Raw genomic sequence first — 8,200 nt, 5'->3', positions numbered from 1 at the left:
GATGACTTGAAGTCATGGCTACCAGACTGAAGAACCCACTGCCACCTTCAGCTCCTGCTCCAGCCTCATGCCCTGATTCCCCTCTGTGCTGTTCATGCCCTCCAGACTGTGCAGCCTTTGGACAGTTCAGGGCTCGATCATATCACAGGCAATGAACAGTGGCACATGGAACAGACAAATGTACTCTGTGCATTCACCCACTTCAGCCTGCACATGTAAAATGCACCAGAAAGGCCAAGGAGAACAGAGGAACAGGGGACCCCCAGTTGTCCATGTCATTTCAGACCATGCACCTTCCCCTGTGTTGGCACTGAGTTTGGTTATTGTGTTGCAAGTTTTGCTGGGAGCAGCTCTACCTGTCTGGATCTTACATTTATATGTAAATGCAGGTGTAAAATAAAGTGTTGGATTTGCCCACATAGATTCATAGCAAGTTTTATTATATGTAATGTTAAAAGTGGCACAAGCTGTAACGAATGTCATCACATGCCTATTCTCAAAAATTTCCTAATAAAACTTACAAACTCTCCTCACAATAATCTGTAAACTGTGAGCTGAAGTACATGGCCAGTATTGACAAAGTGTGTAACACATCTCCATACATTCCATGAATATGTTTACAAAATTCATAATTCATAATACCAATACATTTTTCTAAATCCCACAACTACCCCACATCCATACACAACACAATCTCAAATACTATTTCATTCCCCCTCATGCATAGGACCGTGCAAACTCATTATGTGGGGACATATGTGATTTCCATTGAGCATGTGGCTCCAGTACCAGTCATGTCAGGTGCACTTTCTGGCAGTGTGTAACAATTCAGAAATCCAGCAGACATTGTGCAGAACAAATCAGGCCACAGTAATGCAGACTGCATTGATGAGTTACTTTAAAAAAAATAGTCTCCCAACAGAAAGGTCCGACTATATATCCAAACAGTTTTGAAGACAGTACCAATGGGACTTCAATCTGTCAAATGCACATTCCACCACTATCCTACAGTTATTGAGTGTGTAGTCAAATCTCCTTTTACCAGATCCTCTGAAATCAGGGAAACGGGGGTTAAGCGGAGCCCCTTAGAAGAATAGTGAGAACCGTGACTTCATTTATAACAATGTCATTCAGTAGGAATAATGTTCCAGCTTGTCTATGAAGATAGAGTCCCCGTGCGTGCCACATTAGCTTCCATGAATCTGCCCCTGTGGTCAACCATGGCCTACATAACAATGGAGTAGGACCCTTTGCAGTTTTTGTGGTTTATGTACTCACATGGTCTTTGCAGAGGGCAAACTATAAGCACATGAGTCCCATCAATGGCCCCTGCACTGCTTGGAAAGTCCATTCTCTCAAAGATAGTAATTATTTCAGGAACATTTGGGTAAATGTACCCACCATCTTTAGCTACATCACAATCCTGACTGCCTCACAAATTTCTGCTTTAACAGTCTCAAGAGTTGATTTGCCAACTCCAAACTGGTTAGTCATGGATCTGTAGCAGTCTGAGGTAGCCAGGTTATAGATGGCTATAGTGACTCACTTCTGGACTGGCAAGGCCTCCCTTATGGTGGTGTTGGGGGCAAGCTAATCACAAACCTTCAGGAATGCCTCCTTCTTCATGTAAAAGTTCTGGACCCACTATTAGCCATCCCAAGTCCGCATGACAATGTGATCCCACTAGTCTGTGCTTGTGGCCCTGCTCCAGAAGCACAGCCTGTATAGGGGGAAACTGCAGCTAAAGCAACAGGCATGAACAACATCAGCTAGGTTATAGCTGACATGTCAGTATCCTCCAAGATGCCTTTGGCAGTTCAAAAACTGCTCCCAAAATGCCCACCAGCATCTCGCAGATGTTCTGCCTTATTCCCAAAATAGGACTGACAGTGAAAGGTGAAAAAGTTCTTCCAGCAGGTTGGGATCCATGTTGATGGCTCCAGCTGATGGAAGCATGCAGACACAAAATGGCTCAGCTGGATGTAGTGGCAGGCTAAAACCACAAAACACTTCAGTTCAACTCCCAGAGGACAGACAGACAAACTCTCCTGCAACCCACTATGGATTAAGCCCTAGAATGCCTACACCGGGCAATGGCACTAGGCACCCTGGGATATGATGGTATATACCCACAGAAGCTGATATGCTGACTCAGGTCTGTGCTGGGCAATTTGGATGTGCCAGCAAGGTTGTAAGCCCCAAGTTTCCAATGGAATGTGGATACTCTGGCACAGGCTTGGAAGCACTGAATCTGCAGGTGCTGGTCACACAGACCCAAGCTTACTGTGCTGTGTAGACATAGCTATGGAGGTCTCCCATCAAACTGCTTGAGGAGCTACATGGATCTAAAAGCACATGTAACATACCTGAGACCAGACCTGAACTGACAAAGATGAGCCTGGACTCAGATTTCAGTGATCTGAACATGCCTGTTTTTTAAAATCCCACTTTAGTTTTAAAACCATAACGTTCTAGTAATTCTTAAACTAGTACTTTAAAAACAGGATTGAAATTAGTTTGCTCTCTGAGACACTGGACTCCAGTGAAATTGCTGATGTCAAAATGCCACTTTGGTGGCTGAAATCAGCAGGTTCAGGAATGTTGATTTTAATTAGGGTGACCAGACATCATGATATAATCGGGACCATCCCACTATTTAGGTATTTAGGACGCAATTTGTCCCGATATTTCGCTCCGTTGGAAGCAGTTTTGTTTTTTTTTTTGCTCTGTCGGCAGAACTCGGTTTTGTTTTATTTTCTCCACTGGCGGACCCCCTCCTCCAAGTATCCTGATATTTTCTTCCTCTCATCTGGTCACCCTAATTTTAATTGAAAATGTCATCTGAACACAATTTTTATTGTATTATTATTTACATTGCACCCAACAATGTGCTCAATGCATTGCAGGCAGTAAGGAGATGAGGTCCTGTCCTAAAAACCATAGTCTAAACAAGTGCATCTGTAAATGCATCTACCCGTGTACAATTTCAGATTGCCTGCTGACCAAGTGATGCAGCTTTAGTTGAACCTTTTTTGAGGGGCTCCTTTGTTTTTGTTTTCACTACACTGTCCGGGGTCAGGATGAGTGGTATAAATTGCCTTTTCCTGCTTTGTTTGTTGCTTACCTGCACAGTCCTTGAGATGAAGTGGAAGGAAACCGTTAACAGATCTCTGCGCTGATGATCACAAAGGCCTCAGCAGGGATGCAGCTGGGGGACCAATTCTGGTTAATCAGAGGCACCGCAGTCACAACACTAGGCAGTTGTGTCTATTAGGATGGAAATCAGGAAATCACAGTCTAATACTTCTGCTTATGGAAGTGGCATGAGAACATTTTTCATCTTCCTTAAAACTGATGAAAATCATGCTGCCTCTTTTCAGTGCTACAGTACCCAGGGCTGCTTTTAAAATCTCTCTCAGCTGTTTTACGGGAGTTAGACTTGATACAAATATATGGGTTTTGTGGCACAGCAGTGCTGAAAATTGAGTTCCCAGGCCACCCAGAGCTGAACAGAGTTTTACTGAATCTAGCCCTCAAGTGTCAAAAATATGTTTCCAATCTTATTCATAATATTACTTCTCATGGTTATAGCCCTTTATATGTTCAAAGGGCTGTATAACAATACCGCACCTGTATTATTATTCCCATGTAATAAGGAAAAACCCAGATAATTCAGTTATCACTGAAATCCTTTGAACTGAATGCCATGCCAGCCTTCACACACTTCATTGTGGGGGGACTGCAGTGGTCTGACATAAAAAAGATATAGTGACTGATTCTCCTCTCACACTAGTGTAAATCAAGAGTAATTCCAGAACTAAACAGGGTTTCACAGGTTTTAAACTGGATTAAGTGAAAGGAGAATCAGGCCCTATGACAAATTTAGTTTGCTGTAAATGGTTGCAACTCTCATTGAATTTAATGGGTGTTATACTCACTTATACCAGGACTAAATTTGATTTTTAATATTATCTTATGAACTGTGGGCCAAATTCTGTCCTTGGGTCCACATGCTCAGCTTCATTTGAACTCTGTGGAAGTGCATCCAAGCTTCTGACACAACTTTTACATTCTGTTGGTGGATTGCCTTTGAAAACAAATGTGATATATTGTAGATAACGAAAAGGGCAAAAATCATATAATCAAAGCAGATCAAGTTGGTTTGTTTTATCTGAATTAATTAATCTTTTGTTGCTTGATAGAAAACTCATAAATAATCGGTTTAGAATGTTCTAACATTTTCTAAAACTAATGTTTACAATAATATAAAAGTAGTGCCAATGACTTGCTTTACTACTTAAACTGCTTTCTTTTCTATCATTTTGTTCTTTTGTTATTATTATTAATCATGTTTATTATGGTAGTGCCTAAGGGTCAATTGTGCGAGATGCTGTACAAACAAAAAAAAGGAGCTTGTCTCTTCCTCAAAGCTTACATTGCAAATAGACCAGACAGACACAGGGTGGGGAAAGGGACAGAACACACAAACCGAGTGAACAATGTGATGGCAACAAATGGCACATCGGTTCCGTGGTTTTGGTTTCAGGGTTTTTTGGTGGGTTTACAAGGAGGTGATCAGCTAAATGGAAAGGAAAGGAAAGGGAAGGGGATGAGGGGGCAGGCCAGGGGAGAAAAAAGTGTGAAGTGAAACTGAAGTGAAGAGATTGTGAAGAAGGGGGAGAGTTGGAGCAAGCAGCCAATCATCACAGAGAAGAGAAAGTCCAGTCAAATCAGCAGAAAGTATTTGAATAACCAAAGGCCATGGCTTTGACTGCTTCTTATTCTACTGCTTGGAAGCTCCACTGCAGTTTTCTCTCAAGACCACATGGCCTGAGGTGGGGAGAGAAGGCACTACCTAGCTCCTTGTGCACCCACAGCATGGGAGTCTCCCCTGCACAGTTCTCAGTCCAGTACTTTACCCCCTGTATTCTACAGCAGCAGCCCCTGCTTTGGCTGCTTCTGCCTCAGGACCAACATTATTTATCCATTGTGTATGCTATGACGGGTGAAGTCATGAGTTACAGAAGAGAACTGCTTTGTTTTAAATATACATCCAGCTGTCTGTCCGTATCTGCCTATATGTCTCTTGTCATTTATTTTCACTGTAAGCTCTTTGAGGGTGGGACTGTCTTTATGTTCTATGTTTGTACAGCACCTAGCACAACAGGGTCTTGGTCTGTGACAAGGTGCTACAGTAATAAATGAATAATAATAATTGCAACTTCTCTCAGTATAAACAAACCTGGCTTGAATAAATGTACAATATTGTATGGACTCAGGCCAATTCCCACTTAAGTCAAGGGGGAGTCTTTCAACTGACTATCCTGAGGACTGGATTGGACCTATATGAAGAGGCTATAAAGTAACTTTCCAGTGTTTTGTTATTTTAAAATGTTGACATTCTTGAGGGTTGATTCTCTCCTTTAAAAGAACCTCAGCTCCATTCTAATTATTTTTGTCTGGGAGTTCTACCCAGACTGACCTGGCATCTGTGTCAGTTAGAATATAAAAGTATGTAGGATGTAAATGTTTACAGTGTACATTTAATTTTTTTAATCCCAAAATCAAAATGTAACTGATGATTTAACCATCTTGTCTGGTCCATATGTCTTCTAGATATACAAGTTAGAGCACTTCCTGCTCCTCAAAAAATAAGTTCCCCATATTCCAGCTACCTGGCTGCCTTCCCATCAGACTACTCAAATGCAAGACCATGGTGGGTCACAATTGCTATATGATATACTGCACACTCCTCTCTCTTCAACAAGCCTTATCTAGGGTCTGAGCAATGATATTCCACAAAGACCCAGTAGATGTCACTGTAGACATTGACTAGCCACCTAGCCGTCCTCTTTAGGTAGAGGCTGCATCATACCCATCCTTCACTAGCTTGGCAGATGCAAGTCTTGAGGTTGCTACCAAAGCTAGAGGCAGTCTGTGTAAAAGCTGTCAAACCACTGAGACAAATTAATCAAGATATCAGAGCAGCTTTGCTATTGTAAATGCACTTTTGGGGAGATCAAAACATCTGGCTTCATATGATTTGTCTTTATTATTAAATAATGTGATGCTCTGCTCCTAAGGTACTGTAGCCTCCAAATCCTAAACTGCTGCTTGCTGAAGAGTGTATATGAAGGCATGAAATGGCTTTGAAAGTCTGCCACTTCCATTCCCATTGGTCAGGAAGTGGGTTGACCCTTGTGTCACTTTCCATCCTTTTGTTGTCACCTACACTTTTTAACTTTGATTATACTAACATAAAAATTTAAAATAAGCAAATCTAAATGCTGGTACATCAGAAAAGGTCTTTCTTTCCGGAGAATATTTTTTTTAAAGTAATTCGGAGTTTACTACTGACAACTCCAAGTGTTGGAAGCATGGAAAGCATTGGAGAACCCACCCATTTTAACTAGAATGGGAAGTTTTGAAATTTAATTTTTGTTTGGCTCCAGCAAAGCACTGGTTGCAGGCTGCAGGATTCTTATTATGTTTTATTCCTCCGATTGCGTAACAACAAGGGAAGAAAAAAAATCTTTACTGTTTGTACGGGACAGGCTTCCAGTTAGTGAGAAAGAGATGATTTGTTAAATTATACTATTAAATTTTATAAATTATACAATGATTTAATCAAAAAGGGGAAACACGTGAAAATTCCATGACCCTGAAATTTTGAAAGAAACAGCTGTGGAGCTTTTATGGACCCTTCCAAAAGGCACTACTTTGTTCTTCCAGGCCTAGCAATTAATATTGTTACTTTTTATAAGAAAGTCCAGTGATATTGCAGCTGGCCTGAAAAAACTGGACCATCTGCCCAACGAGCACCATCTCTTTCCCCTCTGCCTCTTCCTCTATCTTTGGATTTTCTCATAATTTTTTTTTTCTCAGTGGCTCCATCCCAGGGGAGGAAGACAAGAAAATTTCTCAGACATTATTACTCAGCGTGGTTGCAGGAAAAAATTCTTCATGGGGAAATCCCCCGTATCTGAGGAGAAAAAGCAAAATTCAGCAGGAATCCCAGTCAGTATAGCTTTTTGAATCCACATGTTAGCCTAGAGGTATTTTTTATCAGTCTAGGTGCTTTCAATTTTTCATTTCATCTTTATCAGTGGATGTCATTGCACTCAATAGACATTATCAGAGAGGGATATCTAGATAATGGGTAACAATAAGCAACATACCATTGGCAAAATGAGTCACTTTTCCTGAGAAAAATTGATTATTTAAATACTTACATTTTTGAGAGAGAAAAAAGGTGAATTAATCTTTGACAGGTACTGTCTCAACTGGGGTGGAAAGGGAACTCCACTGTATGTGCCTGATCCTGCCCAGGAGAAGTTAATGCGATATTTACTAGGAGGAAGTCCTAGTAGCTTTACACTTAAATAAGTGTTTACAAGCTACAGAGTATTGTGCAAATTAGGGCTTCTGAATACTTAAAAGATTGTCATATTCCAAACTCACCTCGGGTTTAGATGGATTTAGTGTTGCTGCTATTGACTATTACTGCTAGGTCTCACATTTAAATAGTGCCTTGCACCACAGCAAACTGACATATCAGAAAGAAGGGGCTCACCCAGCATTGGAGTGAAATACAGCAGCTGCCTTGCACGATAAGGACGCTACAGCATCCAGCTGCAACTCCAGGGGCTTTTAGGTAAGCACCATGTGAACTGTGATGTGACCACGACAACCCTACCCTCCGCACACACAAACCCCCCGCGGGATCTTCATGAACGCCAGCGGGTTGGAAGCTGGCTTGTGCGCATCCCATGGAGAGGCGAGCAGGGACTGGCGGGGGAGCAGCCTAGTGGCGGGAGTAATAGCGCGCCCCCAGCTGCCCGGGGTGTATTAGCCCCGGAGAGAGGACGTATGAGGCCGGGGTCACGAGAACAGGTGAAGGGAAAGCCCAGGGTGGGGAAAAGACGGCGAGGTCCCTACCGCCGGCTCCCAGGGAAGTACCTGGGGGAAGGGGCTTAGTCACAGCGCTGCACTGTACCAAGTACTTTCCCTCGGGTGATTACAGCAGTGGCGGAGGGGCGGGCTAGTCAGGGGATTCCTCCGCTGCGAGCCTCGCCTGCGCCTTTGTGCAACGCCGCAGACAGGCACAGGCTGGTTAGCGCTCGGAAATTCCCAGCGGCGCGGCTCCGCCCCTTGCAGAAATCCCCTCGGCAGAGGGCGTATATCCAGCGCCGCCGCCCGC

The 8,200-nt window shown here is 42.7% G+C and overlaps 1 long non-coding RNA gene across 1 annotated transcript; it reads right to left on the bottom strand.

The window, feature by feature from the left end:
* Positions 1 to 419: 419 nt before the first annotated feature.
* On the bottom strand, positions 420 to 4,182 carry LOC127051567 (uncharacterized). The gene is made up of 2 exons (XR_007774520.1): positions 3,125 to 4,182; positions 420 to 1,993 (listed from the first exon to the last, which is right to left on the bottom strand). It is a non-coding gene; the product is annotated as an uncharacterized LOC127051567 (long non-coding RNA).
* Positions 4,183 to 8,200: the final 4,018 nt, after the last annotated feature.

The sequence above is a fragment of the Gopherus flavomarginatus genome, chromosome 5 (genome assembly GCF_025201925.1).
Source record: "Gopherus flavomarginatus isolate rGopFla2 chromosome 5, rGopFla2.mat.asm, whole genome shotgun sequence".
In the NCBI taxonomy this organism is placed as follows: Eukaryota; Metazoa; Chordata; order Testudines; family Testudinidae; genus Gopherus; species Gopherus flavomarginatus.
Note: the sequence above shows the minus strand (reverse complement) of the source record. Positions and strands in the feature narration are given on the sequence as shown.